Source organism: Aythya ferina (assembly GCF_964211825.1).
Source record: "Aythya ferina genome assembly, chromosome: 4".
In the NCBI taxonomy this organism is placed as follows: Eukaryota; Metazoa; Chordata; class Aves; order Anseriformes; family Anatidae; genus Aythya; species Aythya ferina.
The window spans coordinates 72,292,484-72,317,329 of NC_140300.1; the positions used below are offsets into that span (position 1 = coordinate 72,292,484).

Sequence of the window (24,846 nt, forward strand, 5' to 3'; positions counted from 1 at the left end):
ACCAAGTTAAGTTTTAGTGTTGTTTTGTGACTATCTGGAATTCTTTTCATCTCCATCCTTCTGTTTTCTCAAGTGTGTGTCACGATTTGTAATCCCGCATGCTTGCATAGTATCAGTCTTTATCCAGGGAAATAAACTGGATATAATTAAATATAAAGGTGACCTTTTAAATCCAAAAAAGATGATGCATGTAGACAAACCCCCACATAATTAACATTAAAAGATGTCTCCTCAGCCTGTGATCAACAACAATGTCCTGGCCAAATTACACCTATAAGCAGAGCCAAAGAGATTTCCTAAAGCTCTCAGCATTTTCTTTCTTTACCATGACTGGCTTAACTCTTTCTCTGCTATAACCCTTGTTTGTTCTGACGCTTTATAACACGTCTCTTACCTCAGAGCTCTTGCACTCTGTGTGCCTTGTGATTTTCCCCATGGTCCTACCTCACAGCAAATGCAGCATGCTCCACAAGCCAAGCGGGAAGCTAGGATAGTTTATCTACCTTGTTCTAGCCAAGGCTTTGATTTTAACAGGAGATGCCACTGGAGGGAGGAAAATCTTACCAAGCAGGCAATTTTACAATTCAAAATGTGAGAATCTTCCTACTTCTAGGAGTTTGTGGTGAAATGCCCAGGGCTGTTGAGCTGCAAAGGATGCCTGGGTGCTGCGGGCCAGAACATGGGCACGGCACGACTCCATCGCTGCCCTGATGCCTAAGTTTTTGCCCAGAGGAAATCAGAGGGTATCAGACCGACTGTGTGCACCCAAGGCCATCAGCATCCAAGAGAAAATGTGTGGCTGTAGCTGGGAAGTGTTCTCAGCATCCCCAGTTCAGACAGACCCACCCAGACCAAAGTTAGACCGATTTTATTATACCATCCTTGGCAGAGCATTCTGGATGTAGGAAGGAAGCACTCGCTGATCCTGAAGCATGAAATACGAGCACAGTTGGGGGTTTTTCTCTTCCTACTGCTTCTGCTTGGAGCCAAAGCAGCATTGTCCTAACTCATAATTTATGGCCATTCTTTTTAGCAACAAATAAAAAAAAAACAACATGGTAAGAAGCTTTCTGGCATCATTTCCTCAAGTTTTCTTTCTCTTAATGCAGTCAAATGATTCATAATTAGAAAGAGTGGCATACTTTGCTCACTCTGTTCTGGTTATACAGAAACTCATTAAGCACCATGCATCCAAGTGCACTGTTTTATGTAAACAAGACCTCTGAGAGAGAGATAGATGTCTGATAAAGATGAAAAGAAAAACAGACTAATACCAGGCCACATTAATAATGACCATGTCATGTTCTTAAAAAAAAAAAAAAAAAAAGCCAAAAAAAATGTAATCTGCTGTGCAATTATTACATGTTTCCCTGCAGGATGGGGGCAAGGTAAAGAGCAGAGATGTAGACAGAATGGCCAGCGTCAGATTTGAGATCCAAATGATTTAATTGCAGCTGGATTTGAAACCTTGCATGATTTTTCTTCTGTGAGGAAACAGGACGGTCTCTGTTGTGTTCCCAAATGCTCAGGACTGGTATCGAATAAATGTGGTTGTGTTAACACTGAACGCTTCTAAGCTAATGAAGTTGACAGAATTTGTCCTGCTACATGTAGGTAGGATTTAGATTATCCATGTATTTAGCTGTAGCTTCTGATATTATAAGGTAGTTAAACCAAATGGATAGTTCAAGTTCAACACTCTTCTTCTGCCTGTATCCCCTGGCTACTTAAAGTAGCCAGCACTCATGACCTTAAACATCTCTAGGTTTTATAGTTATCCATAGCTAGTTTTATAGTATATACAATTAAATATTATAAATATGTACTTACATATGTATATAAATATAGATGATATGTATACCTTTTTCCCAGTGCAAAGCAGTTTGGGGCTTGACCAGTTTGAGATTTGAGATAGGGGAAATAATACATGATTTCCACGACACGACTTCCAAAGTCAGCAAATTTAACCTAAACGTCGCTAACAGCAGTTTGTATGAGCCACATAAAGCAACGTGAAGGTCAGGCACTTGCACTGTGACTAGATAAACGTGCCAGTAGTATGCGAGCTTGGGTTTTCACCGGGATGATTTACAAGCGCAGTTTCCATAAATATTTGAATTAATGCACGTATAGGAACTGTACCATCTTAAATTTTTCCGTAGATAATCTTACGGACTCGGTGAAGTATAGGCTGTAGGCACTTCTGCCATGACTTTCACTGACAGCAGCTCTTCTGCGTAACCTAACAGGCCTGATTGCCACCAGCACTGCAGCAAACAGCTCGGCCTCTTTGCAACCAAACGCTTCAAGATGTTTTCTGAATAAACTGCTGGCTTCTTCTCTGCTGCATTTCCGATGGAGTTAGTGCCTGTTGCTGATGCTGCGTGTTCATGATTAAGACTTGCTAGAGCTCAGTCTTTAAATACAGATCTTGTACTCCTCAAAATGACAGTTTTGAGAGCAAACGGGCTGTTAAAATAAAGGCGCGCTGAGTATGACCAGAACTGAACATATGATAGATTTTGGCCAGTCCCTTTCAGAGCCAAGAGGCTCTGTGAATGTAGTCGAGCTTTCTCTCTTCAGGTTGTAGTTAGGCTCTTTTCTATTAATTAAGGTTTTGACAGTCCCTGCAGGAGTGGCTACAATGCTCTTGTCTATTGAAATATTTTCAGCTGGAACTCTATCCACTCTTTCTGCATTTCTGTGGTCAGTGATGAATTGGTTACAGCAGTGACAAATTTTTTTTTCAGTAGGATGGAAAAAGTGTCTGCTTAACTCCTGGAGATAGAAGGGTCCAAACTCCCTAAAGATTCAATTTCAAGAGTCCTCTGCCTTTTCAGGGCTCCACTGTTTTCAGTTTGCTTCTTGGAACAGGTATTTAAAAACTGCCCTGTAATCCAATTGTAGATGGGAATCATAGCAGCAGAAGGCTTACCTGTAGCCCGTGCATTTTCTGCTATTGAGGGTGCGTAAGCAATAGATTCAGCTGCTATGGAGATGTACCAATAATAATAAAAAAAAAAAAAACACAACACAACATAGAAGCTCTCCACTGCTGCCTCTGAAGGACACTCAGGGAGAGCATGAGCTGTTGCTGGAGTGTTAACTTAAACAGGTTGAGCAGAGATAAGATAAAATTGGCTTAGTAGAAAAGCATTGTGCTGGTGGTAAATGGCTGGCGGACAGTTCTGCTTTGCAGATAAAGAGTCTCTTGGTTAGCACTTGCTAAGCTTATACATAAAACTGTGTATTTTCTAGCAGCTGGCCTGCAAAATCAGATGTCAAACGAGGTTCTTTCTGTCACTTCCAAGAAGTCTGACTCAACTGAGGTATGCACCAGGTGAGCACACTGAGTGCCGGTCAGCCACTTCCCTCTCCCAGTGAGCCATGTGCCAAATTCCTCAAGTGGCTGGAAGCCATGAGAGTTGTATCTTGGAGAGCCAAGGAAGGGGAAGCAGTGGATGCAGTTCACCAGCAGAGGATGATTGTGGTCTCTCATGTCAAAAGCAGGGATGGAGATCATAAAACCAGAGAAACTTAGCAGTGGTGGCCTCTGTGCTCCCTGCTAACTCACCTCCTTCTACAGCCACAGGTTTGGATTGGCACGGGAGTTACAGGACTACTTAGCTTTGCTCCTGGACATATGACTGATTGCCAGCCTGAGAGTGCCCTTCAGCTGCTTGCAAACTGCATGTACCTCAAAAGGCAGAGCTTGGCTATCCTTGCACTAATCTACGTCTGCGCTTACGAGACTCATAATGGTGGAGTCACCTCAAAGGAGACAAACTAAGCAAATGCTCAGTGTGTTTGAAAATCCCCCTTAGTCCCTGGTGTATTCACTTCTCACTGCTCTAAAATATAACTGACCTCCAAGATTTTTCTATGCCTTTTTTTTTTTATTCTTCTCTTTTCCCATGTTCCAATATTTCTACCTTTATGCTGATTTTTGTATCAGTGATGTACAGCTTTTGGCCTAAGCTTTATATGTTGGATCGTGAGGAATTTTCTTATTATTATTATTGTTTAATTGACTATCCATGACCTAGATGTTTTGGAGGGAAATCTACTGACAAATTAGACATAACAAAGGTATTATACAGAGATGATGGGTGACTGTTATCTCACTGCAATGCTATTATGGAACATAATAGTGAGATCATGAATTTCCCCTGCAGATATAGTCAAGCGGGTTGCTAGAAAGGTGGTGAATTAAGTATCCAACTCCTGGTTGAAACTGGAAAGACAAAGTTTTTTATTACTATTATTTTATTTTTATTGTTATTTGTAAAGATTGAGACAACTTGAAGTAAGCAAAGTGCTAGTGCTCTTTAATGGAAGAATTCAAGTGGGCCGTGTGCTTTTCTTAAGCCTCTCAGAGGGTTTACTTCAATCAGAAGTGAACTAAAAGTAAGAAATGCTGCATGCCCATAAGATCCAACCACTATGGAGTTAACCATGAATTGATTTTATGCTAAACTGTGTTACATCCCAAACCAGCAGCAGAATTCAAAACCACTTCTACAATGGGAAGCATTAATGCAGCTGCTGAATGGGATTTGTCCTCTCTCCATGGTTGGAGTGTGGTGTACGTTTCAAAAGGCAGGGGCTCTACTTTCACCAAACAAATTGTCATTTTGTTTGCAAGTTTGAAGGCCAGAAAAATCAATTAAGACAGAAAGGCAAACAGGTCATGCCGAGGCAGCAGGATGGCTCTCCATACGTACTGGGAAGCACTCGCACAAATTGCGTGGCAGCAGAAATGCACTGGTGACAGCTTTTATAGCAGCCTGCTTCCCTTACCCCAGCCCCTCTCCGCTCCCCACTCTGCTGAAACAGCCAACTTCTTCCACCCAGCACGCTAAAATCTGAAGGCCGTTGTATGCCTTCCAGGTCTGTTGCCGATAATCTTAGATTTTAAACTCGAAACAGGAGAGCGGAGGATAATTGGTCAATTTGTAGCCAGGAGGTGGTACTTGTTTGAGATCCATGCAGATTGCGCTTCTCTCCACCAGTGCAAAAACCCCAACAAATGATCTGAAAGAGCAACCGGCACTGGGGCGAGCGTGCGCGCGTGCTTGTGTGCATGTGGTGTGCCTGGTAGGGTTTTCTACCCCCTCTTGCAAAGCACAGGCCTTAATGAGTTCCAGGGGGACAGTGGCTTGTCAATCACAATATACTTTTCAAGTAATAGTCATCTCTGCCCCATCACAGAACCACAAGGCATGAAATAATTAGAAAGCCCAGAGTAACTGCTCTGTTTTACAAGAGTAAAATCCTTGTGTGGATCATTTACATAAACTTGTCACTTCCCATTACAGCTCTAATGCAAGCTGGGTAATAATCATGGGACCAGAGGAGGGGAGGTCAAGGTATGATGCTCCTCCATGTTCGAAGCACAAGGTACGCATGTGCCCGGCTTTCCATCCCCCACTGAATTAATGTAAAGTATCTTTTATTTTCCATTAAATAAGAACTATTCATGCTGCTATGGTAGCAGACCATGTGCAGCCTCCTCTTCTTAAGAGAGAAAAAAGGCTTTTGCGTCAAGCCATTGTTAGGGGAGAATTCACTTTGAGGAGCATTTCAAAGCTGATCCGATTGGGGAAGGAATAATGTTAAATATTTGGTATGAAATATTTATAAGACGCGCACACGAACATCTGACAAAGTAGCTTGGAAAATTTCACATTCTCCTCTTTGACAATTTTAGCTCTTTCCCTCCAAACGAGGGGGTGAAGGGAAGGTGTGCACGTAGCGAGCGCTGTGGAGGTGGGTAAATGCACCCAAACACACGCACACGTAGGCGCAGAGGCAGACACACTTGCGTACAAACGCTTGAATGGGTTGATGGGATTTAAGGCAATCTGCATCTGAATGCTGCTCTCCAAACATGGCAGCAATAAGGGCTTGCCGAAGTCTGTTTTAATAATTGTGACCGGGAAAGCTCTGCGCTAATGCCTATGGCGAGGGGCATCCATGGAGTAACAGAGGTGATTGCTGCTATTTTCCAGCAACCATTTTGTTGGTGTTCTTCACAACTGTCAGAGGGCATCATCTGCATTTCTGCCACAAGAAAACAAGCTCTGCCTTTTGCACGGATTGACTTTCCGCGCATACATCCCTTCGTTCAGTCGCTTTTATTTGAGAAAACGAACTCAATTAAAAATAAGCAAAGAGCAGATATGCTTATAGGCAACCAGAACTGCATTTTTTTTTTAACCTTTTCATCTCTTTCAGATGAAACAAGGCAAAATCTTTTTTTTTTTTTTTTTTTTTTTTTTTTTTTTTTTTTTTTTTCTCTCCAAGGGTCTGAGAGAGGTTTCAGAAAAATGGGTTATCACCTCATTCTCAGTCCTTGTGACAAGAGATAAAGAGAGAATGTAATGGCTCCCTCCTTATGGCAGTCACACTGAAATGCACGGGATGGCATATATTAAATAACCAGAATAAAGGAAACCATGTGATTTGCTTTCCTTGTAAGGGGATCTAATAGCTCTCTCTTAGAAACCTGATTTCCTTCGCCTTTGTTTTTTGCCATCTCTCTTCTTTGTCCGCCCCACTTCTCCCTCTGCCTACCCCACACAAGAGCTGTAGGCTGTTGTTATTCTCTGCTGCAATGTCTTTCTGGTTTAGGCTGTAAACAAGTTGGAGCAAGACCTTTCTGTCTGTCTCTAAAGATCCTTTTTACGCATGCAGTGCTATACGTCCACAGCACCACGGAATTAATAGCAATGTTCCTGGTGAACGAAAAGGCCTTATATTTCTCTTCCTTTGGGCTGGGGATTCACTTGCACTTTAAAAATTGCTAGATCAAATGCCCCAGGCAGGCTCCGTGCATTGTACAACACGTTTTTAAGTGAGCAGGCTGCTCAATAGCAAGACAGCATCCTTTACCCTCATCTGCCAGCTTTTGTCTTTGAGTGGAAGTGTGGGGCCTGGTGAGAGGTAGGATATGAACTGTGTCCAGACTCTGTTCCTTATCTCTGAGATCACCAAGAGGGAGAGCATTGTTGATGGATTTAAATCAGCTTTTTCCCCCCTTGCGCACAACAAAAGTCTAAATCCCTTTTCAGGCCAGATTGCTCCATTTCGCTGCATGGGCTAGGCAGATTGGAAACATGTTTGTCACTCAGCTTTTCTCCCAACCTAATCAGTAGACACTGGGGTGGTGGTGCTCAGTGTATCACCCTTTAATCTATGGAGTCGGCCCTTAAAAGCTGCTGATGCTGTTGCTGCTATGTGTGAGCTGCTTCTGTCTTTCATTTCCGAAGACAGATATAAAAATAATGTTAACCACCAGCGTAAGCAGAGGGTTTAGCAGGGATTTGAATCTAAAATGTGGTACTTAACACAGGCCAACTTGATTTGGTCCAACAGAGCTGAACCCCTTATTCTCTTATAATAAAGTGTGTCATATATGGAGGGGCTTTCAGCGGGATTTACTGCCTCTGTGTTTTAGTCCTGCTGCTGAATAGGCCTAAATGGTGAATAACCACAGGCCACAGCGAGCAGTGGCTGGAAAAAAAGTGGCTCAGCAGACCTGCATGCAGGTTTCAAAGGTCTCTCTGGTAACACCACAAGCTCACTGATGGCTTTGGCTTTGCTGAAACTCAGTCCATAGCATGCAAACTTCACCCGTGCCCGATACGGCAGCCCTAAAGGGACGAATGGCAGCAGCAAGCAGGTGTAAAGAAGCGGGTTAGCGCTCGTGAGTTTGCAGAGGTCAGCGGGATGCTGAGAGGGAGAGTTATGTGATAGATGTGTTGAAAGATTGTAAAAGCTTTGAAAGAATACAAACTCTTCAGGGCAGTGCTGCCGCTCTGTTTACCCACAAACGGGTCTGCATCTACACGCAAGCATACACACCTACCATCAAAACGCACTGTGATAAACCATCTGACGTCCTTCTAGGGGATCTGAACTGCTGTTAAAGGTATTTATTTAGGTATTATTTAGGAACACGTAGAACTGCATCCATCAGTCCCAGTTCCTTTATGTCCTGTATGGCCCATGCAACGTGGGACAAAAGGAATGCAGAAAAAGGGTGCTTGGGAAGCAAGGGTGGTTCAGAAATTCAGCCCAAGTGTTCAAACTCAACACTTTGCTGTGGGGAAGGGCTGGTTGGGGGAAATCAGATTATTTTCCAGGAATCCATTGAGCTCGTTGACACATGGGGTGGCAGGTGTGCTGACTGTCCTGCTGGTCTGCCTCCCCAGAGTCCCACCAACCTGCCTCTGGGGATGCCAGCTCCGACTTTCCTAGAGCCCCGACTTTCCTGAAGGGACAGGGCACTTTCATTTTTCTCCTCTTTTCATCATTTCAAACACAAAAGAATTTTGACTGAAAAGTTCAATTTTCAGCAAGCTCAACTTCAGTCTTTATAGTCTTTGTAAACTACGGCCAGTTGTTTTATTCACATGCCAAGAAACTCCTTTTAGTTTTAGTGAAAAAGGACAGTGAGGATAATGCCAGTCATCTTCCAGAAACCTTCCTTTGTTTCCAGGAAAGGACACATACTTCAAGACTCTTCACATTCTCTCTCCTTCTAGAGAGATGGAAGACTACAAAACAGAGCATAAAAAGGCATATTTTCCTATGGTTGTCCTGGTAAGGATTGTACCAACCTTATTCCTGTCAGGATAAATAACTGTGCATGTTTTCAGCACCTTTCATTATCCAAGTATAAAACTTCTAATTAAATGAGATGGACATTGTCAGTACCTGTGGCAAGAACCTTTGGCCCAGTTATGAATAAGGAATGCTTTATAATTTATTTTTTTTTGAAGATGCCATTCAGGTGGGTGAATCTAGAAGTGGGGGATGAGGATTTCGGTGTCTTGCCAAATTGGTCAACAGCAGAGAATCACCGAGACAGATCCTAGGTAGGGACTCTGAAAAGCAGGTGTGAGAGGGCATGATGAAGATGTCAAAAATAAGAGACAAAACATGAAGGGGTAGCCCATAGCTCTTGAAAAAATTAAGAACATTCCTTTTTTTTCCAAAATTACAGGTGATATCCTGGACACAGCGTGCAAGCCTGCCTGGCTGATGGGACGGAGGCTTAACCCAGTGCCCTGGTGAACCACTTGCAGGCAATACATATGGGGACTGCATAAGTCTGAGAACCTGGTGCTGCTGGTGGGAAACAGGTGAGTTCCTAGCTGATCTCTCTCTTTCAAAGCAAAATACAAACACACACACACGTATATGCACATGTTTTTATATATTTGTAGCCAATTTAATTAAATGAAATTCCTTACAAGCTGGGACTGAACAAGACAAGATTGAATCAATAACTGCTTTTTTTTTTCTTTCTTTCTTTTTTTTTTTTTTTTTTCAATTCCCGTGTTCAAACATAAGTCCCTAAGAAAGAAGGGCTGGATATTCCAACACAGGAAAGTGTTGGCTTTTCAAACTGATTGTTTACAAAAGGTTTTAGTTAAATCACCTCATTGATTAACAAAGACTAGGGCTATGCCTGTGTGAACCACTGTTACTACACGTTGGTTGGTAGCTAAATGGGAAAAATTAGAGAAGAGATTCAGTTGAGTTTAACTAAAAGTTAACTTCAGTGGGGTAGTATTTTTTTTCCACTGGATTTTTCTCATTCAGCACAAAATAGCATCAAATGTACGTTTTGTTTTATGCCGCTTTCAAGAAGAGAAAATGACAAAATAGATGTAAGTGCTTTCCTGCAAGAACCCAGTGATTATGGCATTTATTTTGTATGTGGGAGGCCACAGTTAAATACCTTCCTCAGCTTGAGGACATTTAAATCATTATCACTCAGATATTGGGGCTTTTGTTTAGGTGGAGGAGAGAGAAGTTCTTAATTCCTCTTGTTCTGCTTTTACTGGGATAATACTTGAAATATTTTGGAGGCCATGGAGGGAATCATTTTGTGTCTTAGTGCACTCACCTCGGACAAGTGAGGTCTGTGTTACACTGACTACTTAATCTGAGCGTAAGCTTCTCCTGAAGCAGGGACCGCAATCCTTGCCTGCATCCCCCATGACTCGCCTAACCATTCAGTGATGAAGTTGTTTTGCGCACTGTCTGAGCCCTAATGAATGATTTATTCTATGTAAAATAGAGCAGCTTCAGCAGGAGAGATGGAGACAGCCTGACCCTAGGCCCCAGGCTGACAGCCTGGCAGATAGGTTAATACCCCGGTGTGCACTGGCTCAGGCAAAGGAGGAGATGGGTCCCAGATCTGCCACAGCCCAGCTGAGTGCCTGAGTGACATCTCTCCGGTTACTCTGGAAGACTTTTAAATCTAGCAACAATTTATTTTTTTCCCTTCCCCAGACAAAGATAAAAACATTGCCCTGATGTTTAAAGTAGCTGTGGGAAGATAAGAAACCACATTTAGCTGAAAACCCTTTTGCCCAGTTCTTTGCTTGACATCCCAGTTGCAGCTACGACTTGAAAAAAGAGATAGATAACTGATGGTTACCTTGATTACTCTGTTGGTTTCGTGCTTTAGAAAGGGAAGCAGAACTTTAGTAAGACCTTAGGACTGCTTGCCAGATCAAACAGTATTTTAAAAAACACTGCAACCATAAAATGAATATAGAAGACAAAAGGCATATAAGCTTTCCAACTACAGGAGCACTTTTTTTATTTCCTTTGTTTCTTGTTCCTTGGGCTGAATCCTGGGGCAGAGCTACGAGAGGCAGTGCCAGTAGCCTGAAATTATTGATGGAAACATTTTTATTCAAAGAAAAACATCTCAAAACCAATACCTATAGACTGGTATAGTTTCCTTCTGTCTGGAGATTGAAGGGGATGCTGGACAAAGCACCTAAGCTGTGATAAGTGCAATCCTGTGTAGTCAGAAGGATTACTTTGATGACGAGAAGGACTTTCTCACTTTTTTTGTCTCATTTCTTTTTTGACTGGAACATTGAACTGTGTTTTATTCCTTTTCTTTCCCTCTTTTTGTCCTTGAACGAAAAGCAGTGGAAGTCAGATGAATTTTATCACTTTTTCCCAGCATTTGCAGTATAAGACTTCCCTCTGCTCTCCCATTAATGCTTACCACGCTTTCTTCTCAAAGCATTGGTCCATTCCAGAGCGACTGTTATCAAAAGATTCCCTAGCTGAGAATGATGCCAAAATAAACTGCTTCAGCTCCCACCTCCCAAGACTCTCAGGAATCCCAGCAGAGACTGATGAGTTAGATTTGGCACTCATTGTATATTTTAAATATATTCTTTTTCCCCTCCGGGTCATGGATATTTAGACAGATGTGTTTAGAGACTTGTTAAAATTAAGGGAATAACAAGGTTGGCTCACTTTGTGTTATCTAAGTGACCAAAAAAGTGTCCTTGCCACAGCAAGCAAGCAAGACATCAGGGCCCAGCTGGTCTAGAGTGTGATGGAGTTTGCTTTGTTCTTTCTGTTATTAACTGGAACCATTCAGTAAAGGTGTTAGGACTCCTATCACCTCAATTTTTGTATCATCATTCCCTTCTGACAACACTTTGTACCTTTATATTGCCTAAAATGCAAAAGCCTGAGACTGAATTGGGCACCTGATACCATCAAACACCTGTGAAAATCCCACCCTTAATGACTGCACCTTCATCTTTAGTGCTTCTGCTGGAAGCAAAGCTTTTTTCCTAAGCAGAGGTGTGACTCTCACTGCTGTGACTGCCAGAGAAGGAAAGCCTTTTAATTGAAGCATTACACCTGAATGACTGTTATCCCTGCAGGAAAAAAAGGAAAAATTAAAAATCCCCACAACTTATGGGACCAACAAATAACTAATGAGTCTGTCTACTAAGGAGCAGCAAGAAAAGCATGTCACCTTGTCTTGTTTGGTTTGGCAGAGCTGGGACGCTCTTAAGAGATGAAGCTGCTCCAACTTGCCTCCCCTTCTTCCAGAGCCGTGCAGCCTCTGCTGCCAAAAGCACTCTTCCTTCGCAGCACACGCGGCAGGTAAGTGTCTGCCAAATGACAAAATGCAAACCTCCTAACAAGCAGCTGAGGGTAGGGTGGAGATTCCAGATAGAGACAAATCTATGTCCCTCAGGAGATCTGGAGCAAACTGATCAGTATAAGAGGTATTTCACTGCTAATTAAGTCTTGATCCTTTGGCTTCACTTAAAACAGTTTGAGAGTATATCAAGTTTGAGAGCAGGTGCTGACTAGTTTGAAAGCACTGGTCCATCAGATCAGGTAAGGGTTTTATATACAGAGATTCCCTTAAAAGGGAGACTGTAACTTGCTAAGTGATAGATATACCCAGGCCCTTTCAAGTATAATGCATTATTGACAGAGTTATAATGCTTCTGACTTACTTTTATTCCCCTGAACACTTGCAAAATTCCCCTCTGCTCTGAAAGAGCCTCCTCTGTCTCAAATTCTGTCCTCTTCACTTGTGTGTGTGGAATGAATGCTGAAGGAGGCATAGCCAGGTGCAGCTCAGAAATCCCAGGAGTATTCACTCCTGCTCTTCCTGCCTTGGTTTGGAACCCAAATCTGAACAGGGAAATCTGATTGTAGAGGAGATGACACCTCCATTCTGTCTTCAGACCTTTCAAAGGTTAGGAGCAGAATGCCTCACAGGTTGAGCATGTAGTACCTCCTCTCCCCAGGTGCCACAATTTTTAGAGGAACGGTCACTTTTTATTAGTAGCTCTTAGTTTCCATGGCTGATCAGAATGAAGAAAGGCCTAGGAAATGTGTAAGTGAAAAATAATTAGCTGCATATGCAGTGGGGAGCTGAACTAGAGAGGTCATTAAAAATTTGGGTTATGTTTTTCTGTATCTGAGAAACTTCTTCCTTAATGATCTCTGCGCTGCAGAAAACAACAAAGCAGGTTAGAATAAATAAAAAGCTGTAACATGCCTCCTTACTGATAGGGCTGCCTGAGGACAGAATGCAGAATGGCACAGACTTACAACAGCTTGCAGTGCGACCAGCTCCAATTGTTTCCAGTCATAAGTTGCTTGAAAAAATCATAGTTGAAAGATATATTTTTCTCATAATTTGCCTTCTGAAATTTGGGTCTCTAAGGTTCACTTTTTAAAAGACTCTTCCTAGTGTCATAACACTGCATTTGTGTGGCCAAAAGGGTTCTGCGCCTAACTCATCAGCTGAAGATAGAAAACTATTTGCAAGTATACCAGTTAGTTTTTTATTATTCCTTGTTGCATTGTTAGTGTTCTGGAAGTTAGTAGGCACTCTTTAAAATCTCTGGTATGCCTTCAAATTTCTGCTGCTTGTACTGATATTAGAACCTGTTAAGGTACTGGTGACCAATACTGGTGGACGGATTTTCATTGTGGCAAGGTTTTAAGTCAGATCTTCCCTCAGCTGCAGTCATGGTGGTATGATTTCCAGCTTGCTTCCAGCCTCCTGGAATTTGGCAGACAGCCGACAGGTGGAATGTTCCTTGCTCTGGAAAGACAAAAGAACTGCAGGGATGTTTTCTCCCGCTATCATGCCTTGCCACGAGAAATCTTTGCCTGGATTTCTCTGTCCCTTGTACTGCTGTGGAGACACCCTTCTGTGGCTCTAGGTATGTGGCACTCTGAACACTTCACGAGTTTTTTTTTTGTTTTTTTTTTTTACACGACAGACTCCTGAACAGTTAACATGAGGCTAGAGGGCCAAGTTTGTGTCTAAAATAATAGTGCTGTATGGATCTAACTGGAGGCAAAATTTCACTCTGCAAGAGATCAACAAACTTAGTCCAATGTGCCTTGTACCGGTCAGCATATCTGTGTTTTTTAAGCTCCACTAGTAATGTGTCATTCACCCTAACTGCTTGTGTTGATTTTGGAATGAGGTCTCTTGGTGCCTGTGCTTGTAGTCATAGCTCCTTACTACCTGAATAAAGAAGAATCTTCCTAATTGGGCAGAAATAGTAAAAAGGGTTCATTTTCTATTGGCAAATCTGCTATAAGCTATCCATTATTGAGTTGTGACAACTATACCTGCTGACAAGCATTCTACCGAGCTTAAGCATCAGAATTAAACAGAATTGCCCAGTATGTTGTGGGAACAAGAAGTGGTTCAAGTGTACTGTGCCAGAAATTACAACCTGTCTCCAGAACGCCTCTGTTTAGATCACAGAAAAACATGGCATCCGTAGAGGTCCATTGTTGGACAGTATCTCATACAAAACCATGTGGATTCCTGAAGAAATTGGTCCAAAATAGTTTACAGGGTGAAGAACCTATGGAAGACTCCTGAGAGCCAATTTCATCTGGACCACAACTCTGCAGGCCCTATGTGACTGAATGAATTAACCCACTGTTTTCAGCAGGGAAAAAGAAAAGAGGATGAGGGGGCTAGTAAATTATGCAAAACATCCAACAACACTAGGCCACCAGTTGTGGTTGCTATACCTTTCATTTGCTCTTAATTTGGAACATTGGCAGATTGTTAACGACATGATCCCAGAAGCAGAACTTGGGAAGGAAACAAGAACCTAGGGCTCTTGTTGTGGCTCTGCAGTTAAATACTGTGTTTGTGATGTTTGTTTTTAATCCTACTGTAGTTTCTTCCTTCTCCAGCAGTGAGAAGAGAAGCTGCTCAACTTTTTTCTCTGTGGGTTTGGTTTTGGGATGGAAGTAAATGAGGTGAGGCTGCAGTCAGGGAAAGTGCACCTTCCAACCCAGCTGCTTTGAGGGAGGGCCCAACTTAATAGACTATTTCTAGCTGCAGAGCAGCCTTACGTCTTTCCCCGAAGCCCTTTCTGCCAAGGGAAACTAGTATGAGAGGTCACAGAGCAAGAGAGAGGCCTGATGCCAACCTGTAGAGACATAAAATGTACGTGGGTGAGGAGGTCTGCATCTCATATGTAACGACAGAAATGTGGAAAGCGATTTGGCAAGCCCCGTGAAGGCATTTTCTAAGCATGGTAAGTAATGTACCCTTTCAGCACTATTACCATACACCAGGTAATCTGTGTTGCCCTGTAGAGTCTAGAATCTCCATGTGTATGAAAATAAATTATACATCCAAATTCGTGTTAGAGGTCAATATGCCTTTCTCAGCCAATAGTGCCTGAGGTTTTTGATGTTGATCAGGATGTGGATAATTTTCCTGTGAAGTCAGAAGAATTGCAAGTTACCCTTCAGGTGCCAAGAAATAATATTTAAACTGTGGTTGTTCTTATTCCTCAAAAGTTTCAACATATCTTTTGAAGCTGATGTGTTGGAGGAAGCAAGCAAAAATCAGGTCACTTCTTCTGCAGTTCCTTCCTCAAAAGAGAAGAATCCCCACGTCGGTGTACATCAGGTTTTGGGGGAACCAAACAAGGCTGATGGAAGAGTTAAAGCAGTCAGCACTGTACCCACCTCTGTTTTCCGGCCTCTCTCTGGGATAGATATACGGCACCTCCAAGACGTGGCAAATGTCCAATTGCTTGTGAGGCCACGGCCCCACATCTGAGCTTGGAGCTACCAACTGGCAGCGGCAGCAGCCCTACTCTGTCCGGGTGGTTACAACCAGCGTCTTTGAAGTTCTGCCCTTCAGCTATCTCCTATTGCACGCAGCTTGTGATACATGAGTCTGTGTCCTGCAGCTGTCACCATTTAAGTCAGCAGGCATTTGAAGCAATGCTGGCCACCCCAGGGAAAAGGACAAGAGTTGAATAAAGTGTTCGTCTTCAATTAAACCATTGGGATGCCAGTGCTGAGTGTGATTCCCCCCTGCAACTTTCTCCTCTGAGCCTTGTAATAGGAAAGAACAGAGGCAGCTCTCAAGGTCTGCTAGTTAGTACAGGTTTGAACCAAAGGGGGGTATCAGTAATGGTGTCAACCGGTTTGTACATGGGGCAAGCGGATTTCTTAGGCAGATTTCTTCAGGAAGCTCCTGCTCCCCTTTACACTGGTGCCTTCAGTTTGAAACTGTGCTGCTGACAATGTTAGAGCCAAGCCAGCGAGATAATGCCCAGGCAGCAAAACCAGCAAAGGGGGCTTAAAAAATTTCCTTGAGGTGAATCAAATTCAGCTCGAGTCTAAGGGCAGTTCCTACTGAAGCCAGATCCGAAACTGCTGCTGAAGTCAGGTTGAAACCAGTGGTCCAGATCTTCATCTTGCATACAGTATCTGGGTTGCTTTCAGCAGGAAAGACTTACTCACACAAAGAATAAGCAAGAGGAAAATATGACCCACCTGGCTGCTGAACCCATTTAAGCCTGGGCTGCCTTAGACTAAGCATTTTTTTTTTTTTTTTGGTCGTTCTTGCATATCAAAATGCCTGCCTGTTTTGAGCCACAACAAAAGCAGTAACAACAGACTTTGACACCTGTGTTTCCTCCAGCTGTGAGTCTCGTCTTTTTTCTGCAAACCACTTTATCTGCTTCAGAATGAGGGGAGAGTTCTCAGAATTACAAACGCTGCTCTGCAACAAATGGGCTCATCGTTTGCTTTATCTGTAGAAGCGTGTGCTTCTGGCTCTTATTTGTCAGTTTCCATGAACTTTACATGCTGCAGGGTATACCCCTGACTTACGGAGTGAGTTTGATACAAATTGCATAACAAAATAATTTACGGCGCAGGCTCACATGTTTAAATCCATGGTTATGTTCTTAAGGATCTGACTTTTTCTCCCCCTTGCCAGCTGTCCTCCCTTAGTGACTAGTGCTGATAACAGCCCTGCTGAGAAACCAAATGGCAGAAAGCAAATTGCCTTTTTTTTTTTTTTTTTTTAAAAAAAAAAAAAAAAGGGGGAGGAGAATGAGGTTGTTGAGTAAAGAAACAAAAAGGAAAAGGGGGTCAGAAAAAGTTATTCTCAATTTCAAACTCCTGTTAAGCATGAGTTACTAACCTGGCAATCTGTGATAAGACTGGAATTGTTGCCATTGAAATGAGTGGAAAATATTGTTGTCATTCACAGCAGAAGAGCAGCAAAGGAATTTATGGTATGAAAGTTGTCTGTCTTCTAGTGCATCTGCATACACCATGTGCTGGGCCACTTGGCAGGCCAGGAGATTACATAAAAAAAAATCTTGGAAAGTCTGCTGTCTTTGTTTAATATATCAGAAACGCTGTTCTTCCATAACCCGAACAGCAGCTCTGTATTACAATTTTTAATACAGGGTAGGGACTAAACCCAGCAGAAACAGAAGCTGTCTTGCTTCCATTTCATGAACCTTCAAAAAGACACTGAGCACAGAATCAAAAAAATATGGTGGGCAGTAGCATGAGAGTAACTTCTGACCCGCACCTTACTTGATATAATGTTGTTAACAAGTAGGCAACCCAAATAAAATCATTGCATATGGGCTTCACATGCTGCACCACAGCAGGAAAAATAGTATAGGTGGAAGAAAAGTCATTCGAGGCTCCAGGGATCATAGCCAGGGAGTTGGAACATGGGATATAGTTGAAATCTCTTGGACAGCATTGAAAATCTTACCCTTAGTTTCAGTGAACCAAATTTAGGTCAGCCTGATCCACCTCTTTCCCCTCAGTGGGTCCAAGAGAGGAATTCTGTCTGGGTAGATGCGTCTCCCAACCTAGATAATTAATTATATTCATTTATTTTAATTTAATTAAAACAGGAATAATTTTACATCACAAATTAGTTGTCACTGTTTTATTTTTTTTTTTTAGTGTTCACATTTATGTCAGCTGGAAAGATCAGATAGACTCATTCATTTCCCTTTTTGCTCCTAGTTGTTTTTCAGTCCCCTTCCTGTTCGAGTTCTTATGCAACGCTATGTTTTGCTTTATATTTAAGCTTTACTGTACGTTTTCAACAAGGTTATTTAAACTGTGTCTGATCCTGCAAGTTTCTCTTCTGTAGTTTGTGGTCTCCTGGACTTCCCCCCGACCCCTTTTTTTTTGTTTTGTTTTCGTAATTTTTCAGTAACTTCAAATGTGGAAAAGGGTTCACGGTTCTCATTAGCATTTTTCACTTGGGAGATGTCTGACCTTCAGTACACCATTTTATAGCCCCAACCACCCCCAAAAATAAATATGAACAGAGAGCAGGTGATTAAATATGGAGAACTGCTGTATCATCATTTGGGGGATTAATAGGCAGCTTGTTACTCGTTTAAGCCAGTCCTTAAAAGCCTTTGTTCAAGTGTACAAAAAGGGTAACCCTCTATTCTGTACTTTGACCAAAAAAAAACCACCCCAGACTTAACAAATACACTTAGTTTACACTGGCATGTTTGTGCATAAGTAATAAAAATCTCATTCCTGACCTGGCTTCATCTTCTAGTCCCTTTATACTTTGCTATATAGAGTGCAGAATAGATATCAGGCTCAAAAATACTTTCGCAGAGTCCTCATCATCTTTACATGACTGTTTATTAGATGGTTCTTCTCACAACTAACAGTAAGAATTAACTCATCAAAAGATATCAAGAGAAAGTTATTTGCATGAAGGATACTGGATGCATTAGAGCATCAGATAAGCTAATATTTTTAGAAAACTTTAGCTCCTGTATATTGAAAAACATGGTAACATTTTTTGTCAACCCCTTATTACACCCAGTCTCAGAGAACCTACCTGATTTCACGTACTCTGTGATAGTATTGCACATACTTTTATAAGCTATACAGAGGGAGCTTAATTCCTCTTTAATCACATTTTTTCACCATCTGAAAAATAATACTGTCTTCATATAGAGTCCTCTGGAACAGGATCTGGAAAATATCTACTATTCTGTTTGTTTACTTATTTTTACCATTGAATCAAAACATTATTGTCTTTTTATAGACCTCTGCACCAACATAATAAAAACACATACAAAAATCTTTGCTTTATAGGTGATGAAAGTAACTTTTTACAGAAGCATATGAGCTTTCGTCTCATTTGAATTTTGTAGCACTTTTCTATAAGGACAGAGTCTTTGTGAAATATGTTACGAAAAAAAGGGGATTTTCTGCCTGAGCTGTTTTCTGTCAGAGCTAGCTCAGATATATTGGTCTATGAAGATATCTATTGCAAAATGCTGGTTTAGCATATGTTTCTGGCTTCTCAGCTGGTCTGGCCATCTCTAATGGGCAGTTGGATTGAGAGTTGTGCCTCTGGGTCTGTCATGAGGCTTGGCTGTTGCTGGACATTCTGAGAATTGGCACAACGTACTTTCACACGCTGCAAAAGTAATATCTTGTGCTAATCCCTTATGGCATTTACATATTACACAAGACCCTCTTTATAGAAGAGAAACCCAACATTTTCCCATGACCATAGTTAATGTACTGTAAATCTGTGAACTGTTGGATCTGTGAGCCACATCTCAGGATACTTTGTCCTCCAGAAAAAGACTTGATGCACCGGGATGCTTTGTATCAGAGAGGAAAGCTCTGGTCTGGTTAAAACATTAGTTCTAGGTTTGAGAAGTCTGAGTTAAAATCTATGCCCATCTATTGACTGATGTGTTTCTAATTGTTAGGGCTCTACATAAATACAAACCCCAGAGAGATTCTCTTGTGATAGACACGCAGTTCCTGAATTTTAGAACATCTGTCCTGTCTCAGTCTAGGGGTTCATTGAGTCCACTATCCATGTGTCCATTAGCAGATGCACAGGGAAGACTAAAGACAAAGAAACAAGGAAAGGAACATAATTCCTCCAAATATTCTCCCAGTTCCCAACATTTTTGGCTTGGGAGATTTCACAAATGTGACCCTTTTTCCCCCTTTTTCTGTTTTGTAACCCTAAATGCCTCTCTCTTCAAGGCCTTGTACAGGTTCTTTGTCAGCCCATGTAATAAACTTTTGCCACTCACACTATCCTTTCTCAAGAGCTCTGTAGAACACACAACATTTATTTCTCTTTTATTTTTCTTGAGCCTCACTCTTGCAAATTTCATTTGGTGCCCCCCAGCTCTAATACGGGAAGAAACCGGCAAACAGTCAATTTTTATCTACCTTTTTGAAGACACCCTTTAATTTACTGCCCTCTGCCATGTGTCGCCTGCCCAGACTGTCTCTTTTCTAGGCTGACAAGTCGCTGCCTGCTCAGCTGTCCCTTGAGTGGAAAATATTGCATAAGATGGTGGCTCTAATGCTTTTTCACTAGTGGGGATCTTGACAGAAGATTTTCCAGTAGATTTGTGTCTCTGTGTGTGCATGTGCACATATTTATATTTACATGTAGAATATAAACATATTTACATTTATATATATAAAATACACCGAAGGTTTAAGAGAACAGTATGCAAAACAAGAATAATATAGGATATTTATTCTAGGATAAGTATAAATAGGAAATTTATTCTTTAACTGCAATTCAAGCAGGAGAACAGGAAAAATAGCCATTACCTTGTAAAGGGTCTTGTATTGTTCTCCTTTGTGCCCTCTTTTTGCAGCTCAGCCTGACCGGCAACATGCCCGTTTCTGTGAGAGTGTGAGAGCCAGCAAAGTGCCCATTGAGGGCAACTGCACAGCCAAGCAAACGCCCAAGAACCCTGTCATGCATTTGTTGAACTTGTCTTTCAACATAGTCTACTTTCTTCAACCCTTTAGAAGAGAAGGAAGGCTGAATCTTGCAGTTAAGTAATAACTTCTCACCACGCACCTCACAAATGAAATCACAGGTCAGGCAGGGTGTCAGGGCCTTCTGGCTTTCTCCTGCATGCTGATTGTGCCCTCACACTGAGTGCATCGTATCAGTCTCTGTGACTTTGGGGACAACTGGAGAAATCTCCACTGTGGCTAAGGTGCAAGACATGCTATACTTGTGATGCTGGTCTTAGTGTTAGTACACACATGTCCATGCTTTATGTCCAAGGAAAATAAAACTCAGGAAGAAGCCACCATAACTCCCCACTTGGGCTCATCCTTGTTACCCTTGTCTGAGCATCGAACCTATCATTTTTGCAATGAAATGGTAGTGATGCACAAGGTATAAGAAGCATGAGCAAACCATGGATTTATCCAGTGACATAATGGTGTTCTTTGCTACGAACTGTGTAAGTTCCTAATTTATTTATTTTTCTGACTGCTCCCGAGTGTTGAATTGATATTTAGAAAACTAGGCAGTCCACAGTAGTTGAAACCCAAGCAGAAGAAAGCTAGACCCAGAGTGGGCAATTGGATAGAACATAACCTAGTGCACTTCAATGGAGCAAATGGCTGCCTGTTCTTTAATATGTAAATTATGTTTTGACAGATAATTTTGCTTGCATCTCTGTTGAATTCATGTAAATTAATAAAGCATTTATAAGCTGGATTTTGCTAGGAAGAGGTGGCGCACATGGAAAGATCTATTAAGAGAAGGAGCAACAGAATGGTGATGAAGCAGACAGAAATGGGGCTGATGTAGAATTATGGGAAGAATACAGCTCATGTGAGGATTAGAGTAAGTCCTTGGTCAGCAGCTAGTAGAGAAAGTCCTGTCACAGCTGGAGAAAGTCTTCTGAATATCCTGTGCCTTGGCTGTTTATGCCATTGCTTCCACAGGCTCAAATAATTTCTTTTTGGGCTTGCTTCTCCAACTTAGGTTGCACCAACACTGAGGAGGGGCTGAGAGCTGGAGTTCAACAGCTCACTGCAGGACTGGGGGATAGCAGGGAACAGAGTTCTGTTTTTGCCTCCTTCCACATGTATTTATATGGCCATCTCTGCATGGCTGGCTCTGAAGCTGAAATTACAGGAAGTATCCCGTCTTTGTTGCATCAACCTTGCTTGTTTACAATGTGCCAAGATTTCCTCTGCTAAAAAAAAAAAAAAAAAATGGAAATAAGAAGAAAAGGGTTGCTGTGATCTGTAATTACTCCTGTCCAAGGAGTTCTTTTTTTTTTTTTTTTCTCTCTCTCTCTTTTTTTTTTTTCTTTCTCAAAATCAAATTACCAATATCGTAGTTTCTGATTCAGGAGTGCAGCCACACTGAGATGCTGTCCCTTTTCCAATTTTTCACGGGCAGAATGAATAACAGTGCGTACTTCCTTCACAGAACGATAAATACATAAATTACTGGGTGCTTAAATATTTTGGTAACAGGGCACCAGATGAATGTAAGTGCTAGTGAGATTATTTGATTATTTTCTTTGTCTCTTTTCTTCTGAAGTTCTCATTTTTATCCTAGTTCCCACTCCTGCACCAAGACTGGTATGTCTGTGGGCTGCCTAAATCTGATGTGGCCATCAGCAGAAATGAGGCCCTATCCTTCAAGAGCATGAAGTTCTTTGAGCTCAGGTTAAACTCAAGAAAGATCTAAGGAAAATTGTTGGTCTGAAATTGTACACTGTTCCCCCAACAGTACAGTGATTTCCCAACCTATACCCTGAACCTTTGAGATAAAGAATCGCAAGCTGACTTTATAATCTTTCTGAAGCACCGTGTTGACCAGATTTGGGTTACAGGCAGAGTAGAAATAACCATCGCAGATGCAACTGCTCCACAGCTCTTTGCACTCCTTCATAGCAGAACAGATTGGGGGAGCAGATCACATGGATTCTTCTCATCTACTTTGGTGAAAAGTTTCTGAGCTTAGCTCAAACCAACTGCTTTGCTTTAGACAGAGATGGATCCGCTCTTACGGCTCTGATGGAGAGAGGCAATACATCTCCAGCAGAAGAGCACTAGCAAATTAGAGGGCTAACTAATGATGCATGTGTTTGCCCGTGGCCTTGGTCAGCGTGTATGGTTCATCTACACACATAGTTGCTGTGGAAGTAACCCAGGCTTTCACAGCAATGTTTCTTTGCTCCCTGGTCATGGCAGTCCTCTTCTTAAGAGCCTTGAGCAGAAAAGCATCAAGACAGTGAGATGCTGACTTTGACTGATGCTTCTGAGCTGGTTTTTGTCAAACACAACCTTAAGCCCAAAGCCAGGAGTGTTTTTCAAACCACAGAGGTCTCTCTGAGAAGTAAAGTTCCTCTACACTAAACTAGAGATTTGTTTTCTGGTAAAAAATGCATTCTGGAAATGCAGAATGGCAATTTTACCTCTCCCTTGAAATCTTGTCCTTAGTCAGGGTAGGAATGATTTCAGCTAAGGAACGCGTCCTCTCACAATGCTCGACTAAAAGTACGTAAAAATACACGCCAGTGTGTTTTTTATCTCCTTCTGCTTTAGTTTAACAATAACCCAGCATATGACTCCCTTAGCTGGCAGACTGCTTACATGAAGTCTGCCATTTCTATTGCTGACACATCTCTTACTTTCTACTCCTCCAGACTGGAGCATATTTAATTAAACTTTGCAACTTCAGTATGAAGTTTAGGAAAAAATAAAGATAGTGTTCATGGGGAGAAAAAGGAATTCTTTTAAAGTCAGATTCATTAACTACTAGGCTATTAGAGTGAGGGTCACTTTGCCCAGACTGAAATAACTGGATCTCCCTAATTGCTTTTTTTTTGAATTATTTCTTTATTTCAAACATGTTATGCTTGTTAGTGATTTAATATGGCTGGAAGCACAGATTAATTATACCTGGCAGCTAATTGTAGGAAAGTTAAGGTGATCGATGTTTATGCTGGTTTTTTTTTTTTTTTTTTTTTTTTTTTTTTAATGTCTACCTTTAGTTTACATACTTGGATCAGTTCCCTCCCAATCATGAATAAATATTTACTGCTTATATGTTCCCATGCAAATTGGATTAATTTTAGCATATTCATGGAAAAAGAAGATCACTGCCTATCCTCAATATTAAGTCAGCTGAACAAGCAAAGTTGTTATGTTATTTTTTCCCCCTGCTTAAATAGTGAATGAACTAGATATAAAATTCAGCCCATGTTTGCTGATCTCAAATGGTTTGGGGGCATCCAGCATATTTGGATGGATGGAGGTAAAGGTAATCAAAGAACTGCCCAGGGAAGTGACTCTTCCTGGGGCCCTAACCTTGAAGAATTTCATTTAAGTACTGCTCAGCTAAATGGGATGGTAATTGGATAAACAGGGTGGTAAATGTTTGATTTTGGATATGGACAGAACTCAGCACATTCCTGTAGGTTTTTCTCTTTATAGCATGTCATGCAGCCTTCAGATCCTCTCTGTCACCACTGAACTTTGCATCCTGTGGTGTAAATGTGCCACAACTTTCATGCCATAGACTCTCTCCCCACTTTGCTAGCTGCCATTTCAGATGTGAAGCAAGGAAGCGGTGCTGAGGACCTTTAAGAGGAGAGGAGGAGTAACTTTTCATACGTTCCCAGCATTTTGTGCCATGTTCCACTCCCTATGTGCTGACTCTAGGCATGTGGACAACTGATCCCATGTGATATTGATTATCTTCCCCTAGCCAGGAGGGAGCTCATTCGCAGTGCTGCATCCTGATGCCCTCTGAATTTGAAGTTTCCAGGGGATTGCTTCTCTTTTTCCAGTCCTCCTAACAATATGGGTGGGTCATCCCTTACTGAAAACTGCATAGTTGAGAAATCCTCATCTGTGCATTTGTCAGCTAAACTGAATTGTGGAATAAGCCTTGAAGTGAAAGGCCTTTTTAGTCAGAGATGTGACCCTTTCAGTTTTTTTGGCAGATTAATCGGTTGTAGGAATGCTATTCCTTTTGAGACAGCAAGTTGCTGAGGGCTTGTGCATTGTTCTTGTGCCATAATACAGTATCAGGAACAGGCTGAAAACAAAGGCACAGGATTCAGGCAATGCTATAGCGTGAGAGCCATTAACCAGTGCTGTAAGCTCTGCAGCGTAGAGGCTCCAGAAGTTTTTCACACAGAAGTCTGTTCAGACCAGGAAAGACACCATCTTGTAACAACTTTTGGATGTTGAGCACTTTGACAACAAGACACTGTGCACAGGAGCTTTATGGGCCTAATTCTGGGCATTGGGGCTTAAAAATCTTAGCCAGAATGCTGAAAATACCAGGATTTTACATCATAAGTCAGACTTACCATCTCAATGACTACAACAGTTGGATATAAACTGTATTTACTTCCTTCCTGACGTCTTAGAGGATGGATC

General features: G+C 41.7%; 2 long non-coding RNA genes across 4 annotated transcripts in view; one reads left to right on the forward strand and one right to left on the reverse strand.

Annotated features, from left to right (window-relative positions):
* Nucleotides 1–2,800: 2,800 nt before the first annotated feature.
* The window catches only part of LOC311435814, a 30,026-nt gene continuing 7,980 nt past the window's right edge, over nt 2,801–24,846 (forward strand). Inside the window, exons 1-4 of one of the 3 annotated variants that reach the window (XR_014692421.1) lie at nt 2,801–2,874; nt 9,011–9,149; nt 11,835–11,943; nt 15,145–17,285. This is a non-coding gene — a long non-coding RNA (uncharacterized lncRNA). Of the gene's footprint in view, nt 2,875–8,783; nt 8,883–9,010; nt 9,150–11,834; nt 11,944–15,144; nt 17,286–24,846 lie in introns of those variants that run through there. The other 2 variants (XR_014692420.1, XR_014692422.1) reach the window with 2 other exon arrangements.
* LOC311435815 lies at nt 10,939–11,937 on the reverse strand. The gene is made up of 2 exons (XR_014692423.1): nt 11,813–11,937; nt 10,939–11,711 (listed from the first exon to the last, which is right to left on the reverse strand). It is a non-coding gene; the product is annotated as an uncharacterized lncRNA (long non-coding RNA).